Source organism: Myripristis murdjan, chromosome 8 (genome assembly GCF_902150065.1).
Source record: "Myripristis murdjan chromosome 8, fMyrMur1.1, whole genome shotgun sequence".
Lineage (NCBI taxonomy): Eukaryota > Metazoa > Chordata > Actinopteri > Holocentriformes > Holocentridae > Myripristis > Myripristis murdjan.
The window spans coordinates 19,112,126-19,136,276 of record NC_043987.1 but is presented as its reverse complement, the minus strand read 5'-3'; the positions used below and the strand labels follow the sequence as shown (position 1 = coordinate 19,136,276).

At 43.2% G+C, this 24,151-nt stretch overlaps 1 long non-coding RNA gene across 2 annotated transcripts; it reads right to left on the bottom strand.

Moving 5' to 3' along the window:
• Positions 1–614: 614 nt before the first annotated feature.
• On the bottom strand, positions 615–23,620 carry LOC115364067 (uncharacterized). Of its 2 annotated transcripts, XR_003928633.1 has the most exons (5): positions 23,517–23,592; positions 22,637–22,854; positions 21,932–22,018; positions 1,513–1,563; positions 615–1,407 (listed from the first exon to the last, which is right to left on the bottom strand). It is a non-coding gene; the product is annotated as an uncharacterized LOC115364067 (long non-coding RNA). The 2 variants fall into 2 exon arrangements; XR_003928632.1 differs by lacking the exon at positions 22,637–22,854 and having other exon boundaries at positions 23,517–23,620.
• Between the last annotated feature and the right edge of the window lie 531 nt (positions 23,621–24,151).

Below are 24,151 nucleotides of genomic sequence, written 5' to 3'. Positions count from 1 at the left end.
CAACATGAGGAGGCCAAGATGTTGACTGTCTTTCCTCACAGTGGACGAGGGGCACCGGAACTCTAGATTAGCTCTGGTGAGTCAACAAGACAGCTTTCATGTGGACAAGGGTTCATGCCAGATTGCAGGAGAGGTCAGGGTGCAGGGGTCAGGCTGCACTGTTGGTCCTTGTCATTAACAGCTTCCTGTCTGCTGCGTTTCTGGAAACCTGAACGCTAATCCCTTGCATTGCAGGTTCAAAGAAGACACAGGTATGGATCTCATCACTCCACCTGTAGCCGGTCAGAGACACTAGCGATGACTGTCATGGAAGCAGTGTTTAGTTAAGTGGGGCTCAATTTGAACCTTTGAGCTGGGGCTCAGCTCTGTCATGCCCACATTATTAACATACCAGTGATGATTTACAGCGAGGATTGGATTATTTCCATATCATAAATATATCATCAAGAATCCAAGTGATCAACACTGCCAAAAGAATGGTTTAAAAAACAACATCAGTGTTTTTTTTATGATCATCTGTGAACATATAAATGTTATCAGTGACAGAAAATGTGTGCTCTGCTTTCATACTGGTGATGCTATTCTTGCATAGCAGTGGTATACGTGGCATACCGGATGATGTGACTTGTGCATATCTGGTGAGCTCAGGAGCTTTTGCATAACCAGCCTGATAGGAATTAATAAAGAGGATGGTTGAGGTATGAATGAGGCATGAACACACAGCCTCACCCATACCCAGTCAGTGACACAAATGATGGTTACTAGGAGCGTGGGCAGAGGGCATTGTGCATTTTGTGCAGAAAAACCACTGATTAGAAACCACAGAGGCTAGAGGACGATGAAAAGCAAATGAGGTTGATTTCCACCTTTTAAAGATCTGCTTAGCTGCAAGAATGGGATCCAGGGCTCCAGTGGCTGTTCTTGGAGGACACTGGCTATCAAGATCAGATCGGCACATTATGTGTGAAAGTAAAGGTATATGGGATTTGACTGATTAAATATCCCATTGACTGAGTAAAACAGTTCAGTCAGAACAAGCACACTTTACACCACACTGGAATCTCATAAAAACTGCTTAGAGGTAACACATGTAGGATCTGTTGCAGTGATGTTCACAATCATAATTTACTAGACAGCTAAATGCTTAGAGCAAATCCTTTACCCGGCACCTTTAAAATATCATGAGGGTCTGCCCTCAATAATTTACTTGATCCTTGACATGAATGTTTAATTTAAAAATATATCATGAGTGAGTCCCGCTCACCCTCAGACTTTGAAGGTGCACCTGTTTCAGCATATGCGTCATACAATTCAAGTGAAAGCAGCGCTGGAGGGAGGGTGAGACTCAAGCTAAGGTCAGCAGGAGACGCAGCAAGGTGCTCCGATGTGAGGCGTCTCTTTTTCTCACTGAAAGAGAGAGAGAAAGGAAGGAACAACTCAAGCCATTTTTGTTTCTTTGGCAGGATAATAAAAAAAAAAAAAGGGGCAGACTGGGAGAGGTGATTTACCAACCTGTCTTGACATCAGAGTGGAAATAAACCAGAGCTGCTGGAAACAGGCTGGCTAGGAGGAGCAAGAGGAGGACAGAGTTAGTACACACTCGGCACAGTGCAACACTTTCACATCGCACAACTGGAGCTTTGATGATGTATGGTCGCTGCTCCAGGGGACAGTTGACCCAAAACATGGATGAGACTTGAGTCTGCAAATCCCATCGCTTGATCACACATTCTTTTCAATGAGGATGTCTAAATCAAATGACAGGAATAAGGTGACAAAACAAAACAAAGACAGAGAGAGCGATCAAAGGATGACCTTTGACCTCTGGACACAGGTACATCGCACCAGCCTGCCCCCGCAGACAGAGAGACGAGGGCAATACTCTTTTCCAGACATGTAATGTAAACCCTTTCCAAAAACAGCAACAGAGCAGATCCAATCTCAATGAGCTGTAATTTAAAAAACGTCTCCCCTGGAAAAACAACAATAAATTTGAACAGCCTTCAAAAGAGCCGCCGCCGCCGCTTACCTTTCTGTACATAAAACAAAAGTGCCGGCATGATCTAAAACCACTTCAATTGCTCACCCCATGATGGAACACACATCTAACAACACATTGAGACAAAGACTATGAGATGTAGCGGGCATAGAAAAGAGGGAAGACTCCTTTGAATTTGACTTATACGAGCTTTTATGGTGTCTGACTAGGGGGCTGTTGGCTAAACAGTCAATCTCCCTCTCTCTTTTCTCTTTTTCTCGCTCAGACTCTTTCTCTCTGTAACTGGCTGTCAGTCAGCCTTGCTGATGTCATCCCATAGTGTTTCAAAAGCAAGAGGTGGCCAAAATAACACTATGTTTGTCACCATGCTGTTGACAGGGACTGGCACTCGATCACTCCTCCTGGGGTACACTGTGAATCACAAAACGATCCAGTGGCTTGCAAGACTTTGGTTTGGACAAAAAGCCCTACGGAGGAACAAGAGGGTATCAGGATGACCTGTGGACTGCAAGCAAGACTCTCCACTGTGACCAGACATCCTAGTGGTGCTGGTGGATATTGCATTTATACACTTACACGGGCAGAGGAGCTTCAGAAGGCACATCAATAGGAGGGCAATATCCTGCATCCTGTCTCTGTCAAGAGGTGCGGTCATGACATGTTTGAGCAACCAAAGAGAAAAGGCCAAGTGTCACCCAGTCGTCTTTCATACCCCCCATCCAGCACTGATCCTGCTCACTAACAACAGCAGAGAGCCACCACCGCTGGTACAGGAACCCGAGTCACTGAGCTGTGCAGCAGTGCGGGGGCTAGCTGACGTACAAGTGCTGCCTGACAGCACAACTCCGGCATAAATTTACACAGAAGAAAACGAGCAGTCTGGTGTGGCTGTTCAGTATAAACAACAGGATGTAAGGTGTCCCAGATGAACAAAGTTGTAATTCAGATGTAGAAATCTAATTACATAGCGGCCAGGCACATATAACTAACTGCATGCTCACATTTGACACCTAATCATTAAAATAAACACTGAAGTGGAATGAGTAGCGATGGCAGGAGTGAAAATACAATTCTACTGAAATGTGTTTTCGTTTAGAGTCTGCAAAGTGTGCTGCTGGTTTCTATTTTCTGGGCTGGGATGAAGACCTTTCCAAAAGACAGAACACTCAGCAGAGACATGGTTCAGAGTGATGGCATGAAATGTATCAACGAATAATAAAGAAAAGATCCAAAAACAAAAAATGAACAGAAAAGAACACCTTTATTTAATCATCTGGTGTAGCCTGAAGGAAACAATGGGAGATTAACTCAAATATATATATATCAAACACACTCAGCATGAAATTCTGTGACGCAGTGTACAAGACAAGAAACTGCAGCATTAACATACCAAAATCTGTAACAACTGGTTTGAGGGAAATTAAAGTGCATTCTCTGAATTTGAAAATTACGTTATTCTTAATTTTTTTTCTTTCTCACATTACTGATCTTGAGAGTATGTATTGTCTGTCAATACGTCCCTACTGTGGGACAGATGAATCTCAGTGGCAAATAGCAGCTTAATTTACATCCCACTGAGGTCATGGGAGGATTTTTACACACAGGTTAGTTTACGAATGGGATATCCCAGGGAGCCATGCTGCCGACCCAGGTGTAGAAAGCGCGGAAATGACAAGACAGGACGTGCACAGCGCCTTTGAGGTTATGAAACCCTGTATTTGCTGACGGTGTCCCTATCTCCTTCCTTCATCTTTCTTAGTTGAAGAAATATTGTTACAATATGAAAAGGAGGATCAGATGCTCACCAACAATGTAAAAACAAAGCCATCTGAGCAATTTCATTCTTCATTGCATCTCTGACACTGAGAGGGGAAGCAGGACCTGTTCATCTACAGCTGAGTAAACTACTTAAGTCTATCTTATATGGCTGCAGACATGATTTTTGAAATGGGAAAACCCAAAAATGTGGTAGTGATAGAGATAGACAAACATGGCAATGTTTGATTGCCAGACTTCCTTTTGTTATTTCTCTGTGTGTTTGAAGTCTTATGAGAGAGCGAGTGAAATTTTAGTGAACTGTCTTCAATTTCTGCACTCTCTGTGACTCAAATACCCGCTCTTACGATAAAATCTCCTGGACAGGATTCACAGAGGGGCAAGCTTTAACAACACTCCACAGCTACCAAATACTGCACCGGCAAACAGTGCCTTGTCTTTAATTCGGATCTCTTATTGTCCTCTCAAGCCAGCTGTGTTAAGTCTCTCCGCAATAAGATAAGCGCTGGGTCTGTTTCCTGTGTTGCCTATAAATATGGCCTAATCACTCCTCAGTGTAACTGGAGGGACAGATGTTACAATTGCATCCTTCCACCTCACTAAAGTCTATATTGATGGTCCACAGATTGTTTACATAGTTTTCGTTCATCTGTGCTATGACCATTCCCAGTTGGATCCATTTGCCAGCCCGAGTCTCATGGTTTACATTGCAGAGCCCCTCCACCATGTGGAATCCATGCTCTTTACCCTCTGCTTTGTTTCGTGACTGCACACAAGCAAATAAATAAAACGCAAAGATGTATGTCCATGAGTAACCCATGGAGGAGAGAGCCTGGCGGGCACTACATCTAAACAGACATGGATGACTGTGTATGTGGAGTCAGTATGTGGAACATAACTTGATGCTTTGATCTGCTAATTATAGTAGAAAATAACCTGGCACAACAGCGGCGTTTTCCATTTTTACTGCATTACCTGAATTTTCCACCTTGCAAACAAGTATACTGTCCAAGAGATGAAAGTTATACTATAAAGGTGGAAGTTCAGCAGGTGTAGGTCTGGAACCACAACATTGTTCTAGCTGATTATTGAATTAAGAACACTTACTGCAGGCAACTTTGACCTGTTTAAGAGTAAATCTACTGTAATTTCAGCTAGAGTGTAATTGAAAACATCACTTGGTACATTCAAAACGAAGCAGTGAACTTTATAGAGAGAAGATTTTTTGAGATACAGTCAGGGTGACCTAGCTTGTATAAACCAGGTGCATGCCACTCCTCCACACACACACACACACACACACACTCACACACACACACACACACACACACAAAATCAGTTACTGTTTAGCTGTCATTTTTATCTTGCAAAGCCTCTACGTTCCTCAAAGGCATTAATACCTGCACCTTGGTGATGCTTTTAATTGCCATTTAGCATTGAGCCGGCTGAACAATGAAGCCTGGGCTGAGGGGATGCTGTCAGTTTTAATGAGGCCCTCGGTGAAAGAAGGCTGCTGTGTCGGCACCACCAAAGGCTGCTCCCTGAATTCACCTCCAATGGACCAGAGTGGTCCCGCAGGGATTTGATGGGCCGAGGGAGCACAGACTGTCTCTCCCCCACTGTGGGAGTGTGAGGGGGCTGCAGTGGCATCAGTTGCCCTCGCTGTGCACGGGAGGGGAACAGAAAGCACACAGGAGCACATGGGACAAGGGTGTCTGCCCCGTGTTTTAAGGCGAGGTCGTCACCACGGTGCCACAGGGCAGGGTGCTACAGAGCGGCCTGTCAACAGGGCAACGCCAAACAGAAAAGCCAGGCAGCAACGCTGACTGGGAATCGGCACACACAGAGACGAAAGAAACCTTTACTGGGCCAACCAGCAGCTGGTGCTCTTTCACATCACCTGACTGCAAAGAGTGACGCATGGTCCTTCTTTTCTGAATTAAAGAGTGGAAATATACAGTGCTAACAAAGGCATGCAACAGGCACGGCCACAAATAGACATATATGGAGACAATGACATGTAATACAATGGGAAAACAAAGCCAAAAAAGAAAAGCAATGACAACTGTGAAGTCCAGGCCCATATTTAAGAGGGGTACATGGTTCACAGTTTCACATGGAGTCCTCCGCCCCCAAACCCCATTCCACTGCTTTGATTCTTTATTCATCCCTTTCTCTTTTTTTTTTCCTCCTGACCCCCACCACCCCATCCTTAAGTCCAGCTGATGGAGGCTCTTTTGTCCACCAGCACCCAGGCAACAACATCAAAGGGCTGCTGGGTATAAATGCAGAGTGCCTGAAAAACAAAACAAAACTGAAAAATAAAGAAGTCCCAGAGGGGATGGGAGATATTCACAACAGCACCCCGGAGAGGGGGAGGGGGCTGTGTACAGGAAGGGGGGGGAAAAAAAGAAAAAGAAACAGGGAGAGGGATGGGAAAGAAAGAAAGAAAGAAAGAAAGAAAGAAAGAAAGAAGTCAGGACATATGACGGAATGAAGGAAAGAGAGACAGAGCGAGAGAGAGAGAGAGGGAGGGAGAGAGAGAACTAAACTAACACACCCTAACTGGCTCAATAGCAGTCATTTGTCAGACATTCATCATCGTTACTGAATACACAAAGGTGTGGGTTGGGTCATTCTCAGTTTAATGACAACAATAAACAAATAAAAAAAACTCCATTAGACTTTGTATGTGTCCATTATGACACTTTCTTTGTGCCGGATTATCAAAGCCCATTAGGGACGGTGAAAGCCTGCCATTGCGGTTCATGACCATTTCCTCATTCAGTGACAGCTGAATTGGAGGCTAGATGGATTGTTGTGCAAAACAATGTCATGCTTTTAAACTGAATGCACTACTTTGATCTCAGGGGATGTCCTTGAAGCTCCAACAAGGGGCTGATATGTTAACCAGTCTGGTTGTTCCAGTTCGATCCTCCACCTACTGCCATGCCAGTCAAAACTCCCAGGGGAGGCGGCGGGTGGTGGTGGTGGTGGTGGTGGGGTGCTGGAAGGGGAGATAAAAGCCTTTCATCCCCACCCCCCTTTGAGACCCCTGTGGAGTCACGCTCGACGTGGCGGCATGCCTTGTCTCATACCCACAAAGTACCCGCCAGTGACACACTGACTCCAGAGGCTGGCACCAGGTCTCCAGCCAGCGCCGAGCCAACCCTCTATTCAGCAAGACTGAGGAGACACTACTACATCGAGCCCACAGCTTGTAATTAAAAGTCCTCAACCTCAAAGAGCACAACATCTCCATCTTAATGGTAGGCTTTCCTCTGAGGCATTGGCTTAATACTAACTCTGTGTCCCATCAGACAGTGATGTGGACAGAAGAGGAAGAGAGACATTAAGACTACAAAGAACACATGTGTCCCATCCAGGATTAGAGGTTCACATTTTCCTCAGTAGCCTAAGTGCCGGATTGACCAGATCAAAAACAATCACTTCATTCAGATCAAGGCCATTGTCTTGCTCTTGTGTCACTACATTGCACAATAACTCAACAAATGCACTGACAAACTGCGGGGGGACAAAAAAGAAAACGAAATCTAAAAGTCATGGAGCGAAGATGAATGTAGTTCATGTTTAGAGAGCATGTTGTGTGATTAAGGGAAGCCCACATCAAACGGTGTGGCTTAAGAAAACCACCACTTGAAAAACAAGATGCTTCTTCTGTGCAGAGCAGCGGAGACTAGAGATGGTGTTGTTCGGAAGGCGGACCAGCCCAGACTAACCCGCCTGTCTGTCTGTTGGGACAAACAGGGAAATAAGAGACATCATGTATTTACAAAGGACTTGGAGCACGTTTTGAGTAAATGAGGAGGACGTGCCACAAACTTTATGTGCAGTCTAGCAAAAGACTACAGGTTATAAAGCAGCGCATCAGAATTTACCCGTGTGTACTCACTAAAGATTGGGCCATATTCAATAATTTACAATTAAAATTATAAAGCAGTTAAGCAAATGGTTCTCATGAACACCTGAACCACATGTAAAATTATGGAAAAAAAAAATCAAACAAGCATGGCTAAATTACTTATTTCAAAGGAGTCACGCGAATGACAGACAACAAATTGTAACAAAAATGTAAATAAAACAGAATGCGTAATGAAATCCATCAAAGCACATGTGAAACAAGTTAACAACTGAACCACCAAGTTACTGGTTTCCTTTTCCTTTTTCTTTTCCTTTCTTTCTTTTTTTTTTTTTTAAATCACATGATAGTTTATTTGTCACATAACACAAGCAAACGCTGGACATGGTTCAAAATGAATTGAAAATAGGTGTGTTAATGTCAGGCAGTTTAACAGGAATGTATTTGAGTTGATGTGATATTTTATTTGTCTTTCATTTTCTTTACATGTGGACAAAGCCTCAAGGCAAAATTTTACTTTGATAGTCTGCTGTTGGCGCTACATGTGTATGTACTGACTGTTAACAGGATGTCTCGTCTTGTATTCAACCCACTGCTAGTAGACTTTAATACACATCTCAAATGCTAATGTTCAGCAGCTGAGGATCTGTTTCCACATAGGGAATATAAATTCACACAAAAAAAGTTTATGGGGATAATTTTTATTTATAGAAACAATAACTCTGTTAGAGGAGACCTTTTCCATTACATTTTGAAAGCGCACAAAGTTCAAACTACGTTCTTTTAAACTGGAAATGTGGAAATTACAAAGATAAAGGCCATCAACAAAATAAAGCCTGAAGCCCGATTATGCTTCAAAGTCTGCTCACTGACCGATCACTGTAGAAGACTCCACAATTTGTCAGTTTTTGATGGTCCAGTTTCAATATTTATAGAGAGCCAGCCAAATTCAGAATTTCTGATGGACTGGATTTAAAGAGAAGCTAAGTACCATCCACCAGGGGAAAAAAGTAAAAGTTAAAGAAAAATGACTGTTATCATTATTGCTAACTTTAAAACAGACTCAAACAGGGCATGAAAAGGCTTCTCAATTACAGTAACATGAGTAAATATAATAAGTTACTTTCACCTGTGAGCATAACTAAACCTAACCATTCTAATCTATACCAAGTTCTTTTTAAACTTTACCAAAAGTTGCTGCCTGTCTCCCAAAGTCTATTTATAGTCATCTGAGCAGCTGTACTTAAGAGATCAACTGAGAGTTAGCTGACGTAAAGTGCACACACTGTTGAACACTTGTTGATAGTTAAATGACAATCACAGATATTGTGTTGATATGATTCTACTGATATACTGTTGAGAATGAACAGCGGACTACCAATGTAAAGTGAAATCCAAGGCACTCACGGGCTCTGCCACACAGCGGTGGCATATGCCGAATGAAAAGGTTGGATCGTGCCCTCTTTCCCACAGAGAAAACGTCTCTGGACACAAGAGCAGCAATATTGTGGCCACATGTGTGAGCTTGTTTACTTATGCTTGGCTTTTAACTGAAGGAATCTCATGATTTTAACCACAATATAACAATCTAAATTATTAGCATGTTACCACACTGCACACTCTTTCCCAGTGATTGGAGCAGGAGAAAGTTTGCATGAGTCCACCAACATCAATGGACGTCCTACACTTACACAGACACTTCTCCATGTGCCTCTCTCTCTCTCTCTCTCTCTCTCTCTCTCTCTCTCACACACACACACACACACACACACACACACAAAACACACTCACTCTCTCTCTTCTTTCTCCCCCTCACACACACAGACACACGCACAAGCACAAGCGTTTGCACACTCTTAGGTAAAGAGATGGAAAGTTTATTTCTAAAAGCCTAATCATGGAAATCTCCCCTTTAAACAATAAACTTTCAACTTTATTTCATCTCTCTCTTTGCCAGGACCACATCAAACAAGTCCTAAGGTCAGCAAGGGTCAGTGAAAGGATTTGGGTAATCATGAGGCTCAAAGAAAAAGAGAGAGGGTGGTGAAAGAGAGATGGTAAAAGAAGGGGAGGGGAGCTGATGGGAACAGAAGAAAGGATGAGGCCGGTGGGGAGAGAAACAGAGAGAGAGAGAGAGAGAGAGAGAGAGAGAGAGAGAGAGAGAGAGAGAGAGAGAGAGAGAGGCCACTAGCTAGGTGCAAAGGCCCGAGGTCTTGTAATGACAGACCCCCTGATTACATTGTTGCACAAATAAACAGGCACTCTGCAGGCTCCCTGGAGTCCAGCTGCGGTGCAGGAGAGGAAAGCATTCATTTCAGGAGGCTGAGGTCGAGCCAGGCGAGCAGTGGGATGGGGCCTGGCTGTCTACCCACACCGTTTCCTCACATCTCCATCAGCAAGTCAATGAACAAGGGGACTAGGGGAACATCTCATTTCAGGAGCTCGCTGATTACGTGTCATTTCCTGCATTTAAAGCCTGCCCCCAAAACACCGTCACCATGTGGCTTAATAACTGTCAATCTCAGAAAGCTGCAGAGAAGAGCTTGGGTTGAAAAGGGAAGAGAGGATAGGTTGGATATCTGTGTTTTTTGATGATGATGAGAGGCCATCTGTATGCGGTCAGATAAGTGTTAGAGGAAAGAGGCTGGGAGAGACAAGGCTCAGATGTCCTTGAGCCACATCTGTAATCGTCTTTCCTTCACCTCCGACCATTATAGGGTCTTGGCCTTCTCTTCTCTGTGTCCTGCAGCTATCAAGTCCAACATCAAGGCATGCCCCTGCCAAATGTATGCCCCCCATTAAGGGGCCATCATCAGATAAACAAGATAAACAAGTCCAATTCCTGGCAAGCCTGATCAAAGGACTCAATGTTAACCCCATGGCCAATTTCAAGTAGGCAAAAATCAAACGCAGATGAGGTCACATGGAAATGGGGGAGGCTAATCCATTGTCCCTTTATGGGCAAAGAAAAGCAAAGGGACAGAGAAGAGACTGAAGGAAAGAGTGGAAATAGTTTAAAAAAAGTGGAAACTATTTTAGTAAAACTCCAGTTGTCTCTCTGTCCTTGCATCCCCGCATCAACAAATATCTGCAACCCTCTTGGTGTTGTGACAGCAACCAAAAAACACCAGCTTGGCTTTGCATGGATGGGTGCACCTGTTCAAAAACGCACATCAGGAAATGTCCCTCGTTCAAAGCTTCCTGGGACAATGTGCGGCTTTGAAGTGATTATAATAAAGTAAAACAGTAATTTCAGGTGAATATACAAGCCGGTGTAACATTCACAAGATGAAGCAAGTCAGCAGTGACCATGATTTGGCCCGCAACTGCTGCAAGTCACCCTGGGTATAACAGTTTTATGATATTTGTCATTTATTTATTTACTTATTTATGTGAGAAGTGTGGTGTCTGAGACATTGCTGATTGAAGCGCGCTAACATTTTGGCCTGTTGGTAGCGCTGTGATGGGCCAATGAGTTTTATTTTGTAAATTCTGGATATCAATGGAACAGAGAATAATATCCCAAAGGTTCATCAAGGTTGACCCAGCAGTGTCTGAAATATTGAGTGTGATGATACTTTTAGCCATGTTCATGGCACTGCAGTGGAACTATGTCATTTAATGAACTAAAATTATGTAAAAGCCAAATCTTCAATTCAGTTCAGTTCAAATCTCAATATATAGCTACATCATCTTGCCCACGGTGTGTCAAAATGGGGCCAGCTGTATCTGAGAGATTGCTGCTGGAAGTTTGGGAACTTCTTAGCCAGTCAGTGATGCTGTGGCTGGCCAATGAGTTTCATTTCGTAGATGCAGCATATCAGTGTAAAAAATGCATTATTCCCCAAAGGTTCATAAAGTTTGACCCAGCAGTGTCTGAGATGTTGCACGTGAAGGTTATAGCGCTGTTGGCCTGGTGGGTAAATCATGTTCATATTCAACATGCCAGACCTCAGTTTCAAAATCCATCATTGCCGCAAGCCTCATCCAAAGCTGGCCTGCAGAAGCTCCGAAATGATGTGCGTCAGACAAACGGACGGAGGCCAATCAGTAGTCCCTTCCTCAATCGTCGACTGAGGCGAATAATTTCCTTTGCGTAGAAACTTTCAAGTTTCTCTGAGCAGTTGTTCGCATTTTTTCAGCACGGATGGGAGTGAAGTGGGCTAAGTTAACCGTGACCTCTAAGCTTCCAAAGCACATTCTGTACACACACTAATACTGGTGATGGACAGATATGATCACGAGAGTTGACGAGAAGTCAGAACAGGATCGGTATGGTCCTTTAACATCAGTCAGAGAGTCTGGAAGGTAATGCCAAGGGTGCACTCCCAATTGTGAAAGACATCTTTGCTATTGGTTTTGGGCAGGGTGGCTTGGCTACAGTGGTCCAGAAGACTGATATATCTGACCCCCCACCCCTTTGAATTTCACCACTACATAAAACTGCGTCATCAACAGCAAACATTTATATGGAGGTATTCCATTAATCCTCTGCCAAGGCTCCTGTGTCATCTCTCTTCTGTAAATCACCTCTTCCTTAACTGTTGCTCAAACTCTCCCCAGATGCACATGTCAAACAAAATTAGCACTTGAAAGACAAAAACCAGCCAACTGCATGTGCATGGAGGTACACACTCTGGTGATTTATTTTGTATCTCTACACACAGATATCCACACCATATATCATTTCAGAAAGCCATGTGTATGTGCGTATGAACAGAATATCTGCAACACAGAGTGGGGCTGGTCGTGGTTGTGAAATTAAATTTCTGTAAAACAGGTAACAATAAATAAATCAAACGCTGAGGGAAGCTACTGAGTGTGCGAAAGCAAGAGGGATGGAAGAGATGCCTGCCTTTGCTCATGCAATCAGCTCATTCACATAGTCTTTACAGGGGAGAAAAAGGAAATTCCACTGCTCTCTCAAGAGGGCCATATTGAATTGTAATCAAAAGATTATCCCAGAATAATCAAACAGCCCCCCCTTACAAGGGACCACCCACAGAGAGCAGAGAGAAACATGAGACTGGCCACAGGCTCTGCTCTCCACCAAGACCCCTATGGACAGAATAGACAGAACTGGACAGAATACGCAGGACAGAGGCTTTTTGTCCCCACACTTTTGAAGATTTTGGCATATTGTTTGTGAATGGCATCACTCTGTAATTGCTTGTGAGGTGTGTGTGTGTGTGTGTGTGTGTGTGTGTGTGTGAATTTATAGATTGATTAGATGGATGGCAGCACCCTAGACGACAAAGGGAATCATCAGAACAGGCTGTATTTTTAGTGCATGATTGCTCATAATGGACTGATATCATCATTTCAAGACACATTAAAAAAATACTGCCAATTAATTTTACATCATAGTTATGTCATGCTCCCAGAGCACAGCCAACGCCCCAGTGCAGTCACAGCGTATGTCATTGTTTGGGTTGCTGGCTTATCACTTAATGGGACAAAGTAGCTTCAAGCAAACACCAGCTTTACCTCTCAAATGATCCTGATAATGGCGGACGCGGTCTATATTTAGCCCTCGCCTCCCTGACAGGACTTGGACTCTTGTAGCTGGGAGGGAGAGCCATAAACAAACCTGGCAGAGTTTAGACAAGCATGTGTGCCATGATGGCTGCACTGTACTTGGTGAGATACGGTCTGTGGGGGCCAGGAGGAGGGGTAAGAGGTGTGTGTGTGTGTGTGTGTGTGTGTGCGTGTGTGTGTGCCACATGAAGTTTACAGACACCACCACAGACCTTGGTTGAGGCTTGTGGTTCCTCACAGAGCTTTGATTGACTGATATGTCCTATGACAGACAGGCACAGACATCTGCAGTAGCTAGTGAGGATTGTTAATGACGTTTTTCATCAGAGGCCAACCAATAAGGTCGCCTGATTAGGGAGCCATATTTAAAGAGGGCAAATCCTCATCACGAAAAGAGTTAGCCTCCAGCTTATACTTTGGGGTCTGATGGAAAGAAAATGTTTTTGCATCCCCAGTCTTGAAGAATTAGAGTCCCTTTCTCCTCAGACTGGGGTGTTGGGTGGAGGTGGTTGTGGTAGGTGGTGGGAAACGGGTAGACAGACCCCACCCAATTTCTTCAACCCTGGCTAATTAAAGGACCATGAGTCATCCATAGGGATTTGATGGGTTCAAAGAGACCTGGGTGTCCTCTGCTGTAATTTCAAATTACTGATTTCTGTTATTAATTATACATCTTAAGTGCCTTTGAAGAATGCTGCAGACCATCCTTCATCGGGAAGTCATAATGTCTGGCGCACAAAAAAAAAAAAAAAAAAAAAAAAAAAGCAAAGGCCCATTGGCTCCAATGAATCGGAGCTTCCAGGAAAATCAGGAGGCCCCATCTTATTGTATCATTATTGTTTCTCTGCCTCAGTTTTCTAGCAAAACACCCGGGCCTGACGTCAGTGTATCATTGTCATTTCAAGAGTAGTCTTGGAAGCGGAGCAGAGGTTGTGATTGAACTCTGAGAGCTGCCCTGGAGCAGTACTTTGAGGGGAAAGCCACGGAACCACAGATAATGCTTTACAGTCCACTAGTCTCAACTACTGTCATCAGATTTTCACTTTGTAAAATACTTGAATAAGACTGTCATTCTGGTTTCCTTCAGAGCAAAGGGCAATGCACCAATGTCAAACTGAAGACTATGAGAGTCTATGGGCACGAGACACATCACTATCACTAGACAACATCCCAAAACATCTGACACATGTAATTTAGTGTAGCAGGAGCAAAACAGTGATTCAGAGGATCGCTGAGGTGGATATATGAAACAATGTGTCCAGCTGAATACATTTTTAATGCCTGCGTGAACACAGGGAACAAATGATTTATCCAGTCTTATGTGTCCACTTCAGAGGCTCCTCAAGTGCCTGGCAAGCACACATCTAATGGCTCAAATAACCAAACCCAAATATTATTTTTCCCACTGGTGGAGACAAAAATGGAGAGTAGGTGTCAGAGGTCCGCATAGACAGACACAGTTTAGTTCTGCTGGTGTCATCCTTACCTCAAAGAGGATGGTGCTGGGATCATCAAGAATCGTTTTAGGAGGCGCGGTAGCAGTTTATATGAACACAGAGAAGAAAAGCATCATACAAGTGTCAAATGCGCAATAAAGAGCAAACCACCTCCGTTGACTGGTCGCACAGCGAGGGCGCACGAGACATGAGTTCAAACACTGCCTGGTCTCTTCCTCGTCTACTTTCCACTGGTGTAAAAGACTTCAGGAGACAGGGAAGGGCATCACCCTTTCATCCTTTGCCACAGACAAACATAGACATATAAAAACATCCATGTTGAAAAGTTGCAATACTCCTTTTAATTCCAGACAAACCCAATGTGAAGAACTTAATTACAGAATGGGGGCAACCCAGCCCTTTTCAAAATTACACTTACAGTAAGACCTTTGAAGCAAATGCATCCTTTATCCTATTTTTTTGTTTTGTTCAATGTTTTGTCTCTTGTAAAGCATGCCATTGACTACTGTGGTTTCTAGTGGGTCTCAGTCTTTTCTCTTGTGTCTCCATCTCTGTCAGGACTTGATTCATCAAAGGCCTGTCCTCTGGACATACAGTGGAGAGCAAAAATATCTAAAACCCCAGTTAATATCCTTGTTTTTGGACTATTTTAAATAAACCACTACCACACCTATGTCCATATATACAAAAATGGCAAAAGATGACCAAACACATACCAATTCATAATCCAAACGGTACTACCTCTGCTGATAAACTAAACTCTATCAATAAAATCTAGATTCCCAGCACATAATGACACAGTTTGAGATACAGGGAGAGAAAAATGTCTTGATTATTTTATTATTTGAGCAGGTAGAGCAGCAAATCTATGCCTCCCTGGACATTAAATCAATCATTAATGTTTATATATCACGTTATGCTGGCAAAGGAAATATTCAGTGCCATCACTGGTGTACATGAGAGCATTTACTTAGTTTTTCAGCAGGGACTCTGCAATGTTGCTACATTTTTAGTGTGGCAATGAACAAAATAGAATCTGTTCAAATAATTTGGTATTTTATAACATGTTCTGTATTAAGAATGCTATTTTAAACTTACCCTGTTCAAAGTTCTGATTTTTTTTTTTTTTTTTTTTGCTCATTCTGTTTTGGGTTTGCTCTCATACACATGCATTTGTTATGTTGTTATGACTCTGTGATGTGTCCAAATTGCATTTATTATTCCCAAAAGCCTGGTATTGTTGTAATTCTTCTGTGTAAGCCCGTAGCTTCTGACCCTGCTCCACATTAACTTTATCTGATTTTTTCCCCTCTTTCCCCCCCTTCGTACCAATTTTTCTTACATTATGTGCAATAAAAAACAAATCAATCTGTCACCCTAAAGCTACATGCAGGCTTGTCAAACTAGTGCAGAATATGCCATTATATAAAATGACTCTCACACAGGTAAAACTGCTGCTAAGGATTGGCCAGATGCTTTTACACAAACTACCTCAGGTTGCCAACTGCAAACACAAAACACACTATAAGCTATCAACTATTTCTTCAGCAACACAAACATGTGGAAAATAATTCCACCGCAGTCAGGTAAAACAACTTCAAAAGAAGAGCACAATCCCATGACATAATGCCCAGACCAAAGCAGTTACAAATGAAAAACAGACGTTCCTGTTCTGTTTGACCAGAATGCTGTTAATTCCACTCCGTTGTATCTGCACGTCTGACACAGGTAGTTAAGATTTTCTTTGCGTTTGGTGCCGTTTGGAAGGCTGAGTTCCTCCCAGCAAAGATAAATCACCATGCTGGGTTTGGACTGAAGGCCCGGCTCCATACCTCTACCTGCAGCCACCATGGCAAAGTGTGGGAAGCTGGAAGAGGCGTGGTGGGGGCCGGCTCTACAATATCCCCTTTCACTCTCATCTTTTTCTCAAGCAGGCGCAGGCGGTGTTCTGCCAGGACTAAGTTGAGGTGTTGGGTTCTGCAGTAAATCAGCTTGGTCTCAGATGATCAAACGCTTGTCGTTAGTTGCCGCGCTTTCATGTAATCTCATAAAAGGCCGGCCGCTCTGACGGACTGAGTCTGCCTGCCAAAACCAGCCGGGCCTCCCAGGCCGACATTGCAGTATGTGTGGCTCTGCTGACAGTCAGAGCTCTGCGGAAAGCAAACAAGGCGAGGATGACATGTATAAACAATGTACAGGGTCTAACAGCAATATTACAGATGGCGTGTATGCTCAGAATATAATCTGTCCAGCTAAAATGGAAGGGACAGCAGGCATTTAGATACGTATAACTGCACCTGCTTAAGCGACATGATTCATCGGAGGAATAAAATGCAGACAAAACTTCATAGGAGCAGTCTCTACCACATCAGCCGATTTCACAGTCACAGTTCATGTGAAAGTTTGAGAGCATCGTGTTGAGTAAATGATATGCAGCTCATGTTGCCTTATTGTGTCTGTACCACAGAATATGTGCGTGTGAAAAAAAGGTGGCAGGAAGAAGAGCTGAAGCTTCTTGGTGGAAGACTAATAAAATGTCTGAAACCAGCGCAAGACAGAACCAAGGAGACAAACATCAAAGTCAATAGGAATGAGGCTGGCTGTTTGATCTCCCTCGGTTTTTCCTCTCTTTTTAACATCACTCTGGCCCGTTTACACTCTGGTCTTCATTATGCTCCTCTGTCCTGAAAATCATTTCAAATCCATCACTGTCTGACACGGGAAGCGGGGATGAGAGATACTGACTGCTCTGATGTGCAACATTTACAAGCCAATATCACTTTATATCCTGCTACGTTACACATCTCATGTGGGCTTTGAGTCGCTTTGAAAGAAATAGCTGGCAGTTTTAATGAATGTCCTGTTCTTAAGACTCAACCTCCATGCTCTCTGGGAGGTTTATGGCTTACATTTTGACAAATGGGTAACGGTGAGATAAAACGCTTACACACTGACACCCACTCCCTTTTCAAATAAAATAAATCAATAACCATAAAAAGGCAGCCATTAAAACGTTGGATAGCCACACATTAGGAATAAAACTAAGACTTTGGCGGCTGTGTAAAGGCTTTTAGAGAGGGCACAGGCTGCACAAACCAATGATAAATGGATGCTGGTTGCCGGTGTGGTTGGGATGTATCAAACATGTGCTGCTAGGCCATTAAAGACCAAAAATACTGGCAGCCGTGGGATAACTCATTCACAGCTTTCTGAGATCTGGCCAGCTTGGGTGGGATCAGGAGAAGGTAGATGTTGCAGGTCCTCAGCTGAAACATTTTCCTTGGCATGGACTCTTTCTTGGCTTTTGACAGGATATCTGCCCATAGTTGTAACTGAACGTGCTTTGTGTTTGTGTATCAGTGTCGCTCTGTGTGTTTTCATGTTGTAGTATGTCAGCATGTGTGCGTGTGTATGAAACCTCAGAGAGACAAGGCCACTTGTGCCCATGGCGTCTGGGAGAGCTCGTGACTGTGCCTGTTTAACTCCACTAACAGAGCACTGTACCTCAAAGCCCATCACGCAACCCACAGATGTCCCACAGAACAGACAGAACTGCGCCGCAACCAACAAGGAGCAGTAATAACCCCCCAGCCCACACACCCATGCACACACATACACACACACACAACAAACAAACACATACACACCACAGAGTGACAACAGGCAGCACTGAAACTTCATAGGAACACTGCAGGATATCGCTCCCAACATCCACTGGTACATGTCAGTGACGGCACGAGCTCACCTGTCTCCAGCCTGTGAATTCATATGCATGAAAACAGTAACGCAAAACAGTCCCAAGGCCACTTTCAACCCACACTATTACACAATCAGCCGACCTTGATATCAAAGCAATCCCTTTGGACTTTTGTAAAGCTGATTTCAGAAGCAGCGCTGCAAACATCCGAGAGGGTTAATTTACTCTTCCATAGTAACACTAACGGGGTTACCGACACTTGATTTTCTATGATGTTATGTATCCATAAAGCCCCAGATCATGCATATAAACCTAACAGTGGCAGAGCTACAGTCTTGATTTACTTTGGATTGGTTTGTCAGTGCAAGCCGACACTTCCAGCACCCTAGGGCGGTGGTGTTCAAAGTGGGGTCCAGGGACCTCTGGGGGACCTTGAGAAGCTCCCAGGGGGGTCCTCAGCATTATGAGGAATAATTTAATTTCACTATAATTTTCACTGAATAAAAAATGCACCCGAAATTGATACAAAATACACAAAATGTTTGAGTGATATTTTTAACATTTTCTTTTAATCTCATGTGTTCAAGTATGATATACACAAAGCAAAATGTCATGGTTTATAAGGCAAAATCCCTTCAAATGGAGCTGCAGCTTAATAAAAGGCAACTTTGCGGTCTAAAACATGAAAAAGCTGGAGACTCTTGCCCCAGGGCTTGTCAATGAATGCTAGTACATGTAATCCTGTTGATATATCTTATAAAATTTTCTGCTGATCAGCAGTTTGGAATAATCTAAATACTTGCAAGACAAAAGACCTATCTGGAAAAAAATGCTGTAAACATAAGCTTTCTTCATAGTAAGCCTGTTTCCGGGATTTTGTTAATTAAATTCTGTCATTCATCAAATATGCCTGGATATGCCTCTGTGACAATTGGAAAACTAGTGACTATCATCCTGCATTTGATGTTGGGCCGACATCAAAGCTCATGTTGGACCACTGGCGATTGTATTTGAATGAAATTATTGAATGTCGTAATGTTATGATCTCAATGATTTTCTTTTTCTGGCATTGTAGTCTGGGAACGGCTCTTCCAGCTTGTCCTTAAAATTGAGAGCGAGGGGGAAAGCGCTTTTCAGTGAAATCTGTGAAGTTCTCAGAGTCTAAGGTGAAGCTGAACTTTTTCGGTGTCTTTACATTCACAGTTAGGCTACTTTTGAGAGTCGCTTGGGTCCGACACGCAATGTGGGCTCCGACTTCAAAGGGCTCAAAGAAAATATATAAATACAAAACCATTAGCCAGCTTGTTTTCTTTAGTTAACATTTCAAACACACTGCGGAGTGGATCATGTTTTCAGTCCCCTCTCTGTAACTCTAATGTTGATGTTGTTTTTCTGATGCTCCTGGGGCAAACTGCAGAGCCACAGCTGGAAAGTCCTCAACACCCTTAAAAAAGGGCTGCACAAACACACCAGCGACGGGCAGAGCACAACCTCCTCTGGCCCGCACGGCCTTCCCTGCCACATCTCCGCTAGGATACAATTTGAATTTGGCCCTTCAGCTCAGCGGAGCCGCAAGCACAAGTTTTAATGTCAGTGATGAGCCGAAGATACACAACTGGATGGTGAGGCGCTGCAAAAAGAAGAGAGAAGTCAACCCCCACTGCCACGCATCATTATATCATTCTCATGTGTGGGGGGAGCAAAGCGAGTTTTTATTAGTAACACTAAGAAGTTTATAAACAGAGCCACTTGACACAGTGAACTTAAGATATGAGGGTGATCCTCTGTGTAGACAGATTACCACTTCATTAAACAAACCGAGACCTCAAAGAGTAACAAGCCCTTGGACACGCATACCACAGAGAGAGAGCAACCCGGAACCTCTAGCCACATGAGACAGTAATAAGCCGTCTGTCCTAGAAGTTATTACAATTCCAAACATTTATTGGAAGGAAATCAAAAAATGCGTGTCTTTTTTGTATTCCTCCTTATTTTTGCCCACAAAATTACACTGAGGCAATAAAAATGTTTACATGTTAGGTATATAGATGTTTTTGGGAATAGCGCTCTGTGGCTATATTTAAACACACTTGGAACTGAAATAACATCATAAAAAAGACACATGAATCAGTAAAAATAAAATAAATAAATAATGCTCAGAAGGGGGGAAAAAAATAAAGCCTTCCTCTGTTTCAAGAAGCTGGGCCATGTTGTAAAAAAAGCACAGAAAGCTGTCAGGAGAACAATTCGATGTGTGTGACCGCAGCTCGAGGTTGACCAGAATAGGCCGTAAAAGCATAATGAACTACTGGCTTCAGCAGCATCAAGGCATGCATGACAAAATCAGTAGAGAGTGAGGAAAGATACTACTATTATGGTTCGGCCTGCTTTGAAGAGGTAGCATTTTAGTCTGGCATTAATCTTCCTCAGTCCAATCATTCAACTAAAGCCTTTGGATGTGCTCTCAGCTAATAGAAACAGGGCTGTGAGATCTATCATCATTGTTAAAAATTTGTCATATCAAAGATGGACCTTTGTATTTCATGAGTTCAAGTGGTGTAATGCGGTGCACATCACTGTCTATAACCAAGTCATCGTTTATGGAATAGGACTAGTTGTTAGATTTGTTGAGACACCTGTTAGTGTAGACTGCCAGAATGGGGTTAAGTGCAGCCTGAGCAGATTGGATGCTGGAAGAGGATCGGTTTCATCTGATCCAATCAGAGACAAGAGCCAGACGAGCAGTGACATGGTGACACCACTTCAGAGGAAAAGCAGACCTTGTCTCACTTCAAAGAGCCAAGGGGGATGCTTTTAAAAATCACACCGGCAATAAACTACAAAAGAAGTTCATCGCTTTTCCGCGTCATGAAAGGGATTTTCAAAGGTAAGTCTCCTCGAGTAGTCCCCTCTGCCCCAACTCTACCCCTAAACAAAGTTCATATCACGGGTGGAAGACTTGTGGCGCTGGGGCTGTTTACATGGGAGGTGTTACCATGGGAGGGGTCAAATTATTTACATTTCAAAGACAGAGGCCACGGTGCTGCTGCTGAATGTGTGTGGGGGGAAGGAAGAGCAGGCCTTAATTTTAAAACTATGATAATAACAACCAACATAAGTCAAAAGAAACACTGCTTGAATATAATTTCTAGAAATGAGCTGCTGACATTTTACTTGTTTGCTTATTTATTTACCACTGGATTGAAAAATCAGACACTGAAATGACAAATATATTGGGGACTCTGGTCACCAGTAGACTTTGCTTGGCATGAGAGTAAATTACATCCCGGAGACAGGAGCTGAAACCCTCCTCCCTCGCATGACTAATTGAAGTAATTACAGAAGGGACATGAAAGGGGTGGCCTGCCCTGTCAACAGCCTGAGTGCATTATGAACTCTTCACTGTGGATCAGCGTTTCTCATACTCTAAAATAATGAACGAGAACAGGAAGACAACAACAACAGAGGTCTAGAATTACATACAGTGTACGGAAAACAACACAAGAGGAAAGAATGTGGAAAAAAAAAAAAAAATATATATATATATATATATATACATTTCAAAGTTAGTGAAAAAGTGTCACCTGGAAGTCATCATCCAGCAGGTTGTCAGTCTTCTTTACACTGACTCCAGTGTCTTGATGATGGATCACTTGTTCCCTGTTCACAGCCTGAAGACTCAGACGGAGAGCAGACAGACGACAGGAAGGGTAGTGACAGGAAAGATGAGAGATTAAAGGAATGGATTTGACCACCGAAAGACAAACTGCCTTTTCAGCTGAAGAAAATAGACAGGAGTGAGTGACAGAACAGGTTAAGCAGAAGAGCTAGATGCAAGTTAGACGGTGAGTCAAACTATTTTGATTCAGGGCTCTCTTACATTGTACAACAGAGGTGTTGCATACATACATCAACAGGTTTCACAGCAAATACAAGGGGGAAAGGAGCTGGTTGAGGAGGTGACAGGTGACAGAGCCTGCAGTCAATAGTCATGACTGAAATTAGAAAACAATCCTGAGCAGTTGCAGCTCCCTCCTGAGGTAGCTGTCTGGAACAGCACGAAATGCTGGCCACGTCCCATGTTTTCTATCACAATTGAGGTTCAGAAAATATAATGGACCAAATATATGATCATAAAATGTATGAGGTTAATTAAAGACAGAAATTATTATCAAAGCTAGTTGTCACATATTGCAAAAAGCTGTTGATAAGGACTTGCAGGTGGACCTAAGACCTGGGTATTCATTCCAGTCCTCTTTTTTCCCTTCCTGATAGTTACTGATCCACACCTGGTGTCAGGTGGATGCAGGTGTGGCTCATTAACCAAGAACGAACAACAACCTTCTCCAGTGGAAACGCTGGACCTCGAGGACTGAGGCAGGGAGAGCTCAGAGCTGAGAGCTGCAGGTTTTTATTCCAACCAAAAACTCCTCCAGGTGATCTCACAGATTAGTCTCTTCTCCTTGAAAGTGAGGTAATCAGTGAAATCCTGAATCCTGAATTTCCCCTATAGGAGATAAATAAAGTGTTACCTTATCTTAAATCACCTGGTGGAGCTTTTGGTTGCATACTCCCGGCTCTCCATGGCACATGGTTGCCTACCCCTGGACTGGGGCCTCATGCTGCATTCAATTCCATTGCGCTTGGAAATCAGAAAGTTCCAAGTCAAAATTCCCTACTTTTGATCTAAATGTGCTCTTGTGCTTGTGAGTGGAAAAACATGGATGCCTGCATGGATTTCTACAGCAAACTGATGTTTTCTTGGAAATTGTTTGCGTTTGAGCATAATAAGAGATGGTCTTGGTGAAGAGACACAGGCCAACTTCTCAGAAAAATAACAATACTATCTATGCAACGGTCTACACATAAAAATGGCATTGCCCAGTTCAACAGTTCTGCAAAGAGATTTCTGCTCGTATCCTCCGAGTGCGCCGCCATTCTGTTGCGACGTCAAGTGGCAAGGCTACATCGCTCTTGCCTGAGTTTGTAACTGTGAATTTTGATTTCAACAGCCATGTCATTGGACATTGCTGATGTCTCACCATGGAATATGTTGTACAGCAGGGCTAGGGCAACCATGTGACAGAGTCTGCAGGGTTTCAGTCTGACCAAACACTACACCACATGATTTAAATGGTTAACCCACTTTCAACTGTGCAGTGAAATCACCTGATGTGGTTTTTGGTTGGAATGATTCTCAGCCCTGCGTGGCACAACGCTGTGGTTTTTCAATGCTGCTCCTCAGGACCCCAGAGAAATGCAGGCTTCCTGTCCCTGCAGGTACTTAATTGCAGTTAATTGTATTCACCTGGTGTGCTAGGTGTAAAATAGGACTGCGGGACCCGAGGAACAAAACTGAGACCTGCTGTTGTAGATCATTATCTGCTCATGCGTCTACAGTGTGTGAATGACTGTCTAAAAAATGTTAGATGATTGAACAAAGCACTATCAATTGGCTGTGAGAAGCAGGGCTATGACAGATATAACCAGCCAGTAGTCAGTCTGAGTGGCTGTCACTCATTTTTGTGTTCATTTTTACCCGTACGAATTCCACAGCTTCCTTTGATTCCCGCTCTTCATATGTGGCACTCGCTTGGTGCTGAAAGAGAAATTAGAGGTAAAGATGACAAAAGCATTCTGCAAATTACAAGGCTTTGTGTTTACTATTCTGGGCTCAAACGCAACATTCAGTCCAACAACATGCTAGTCTTTCAGGCTTTTCTTTTCTCCAAAAAAAAAAAAAGAGAGAGAGAGAGAGAGCGAGAGAAAGAAAAAGAAAATACCACAGCTTATTGGAAGTACAG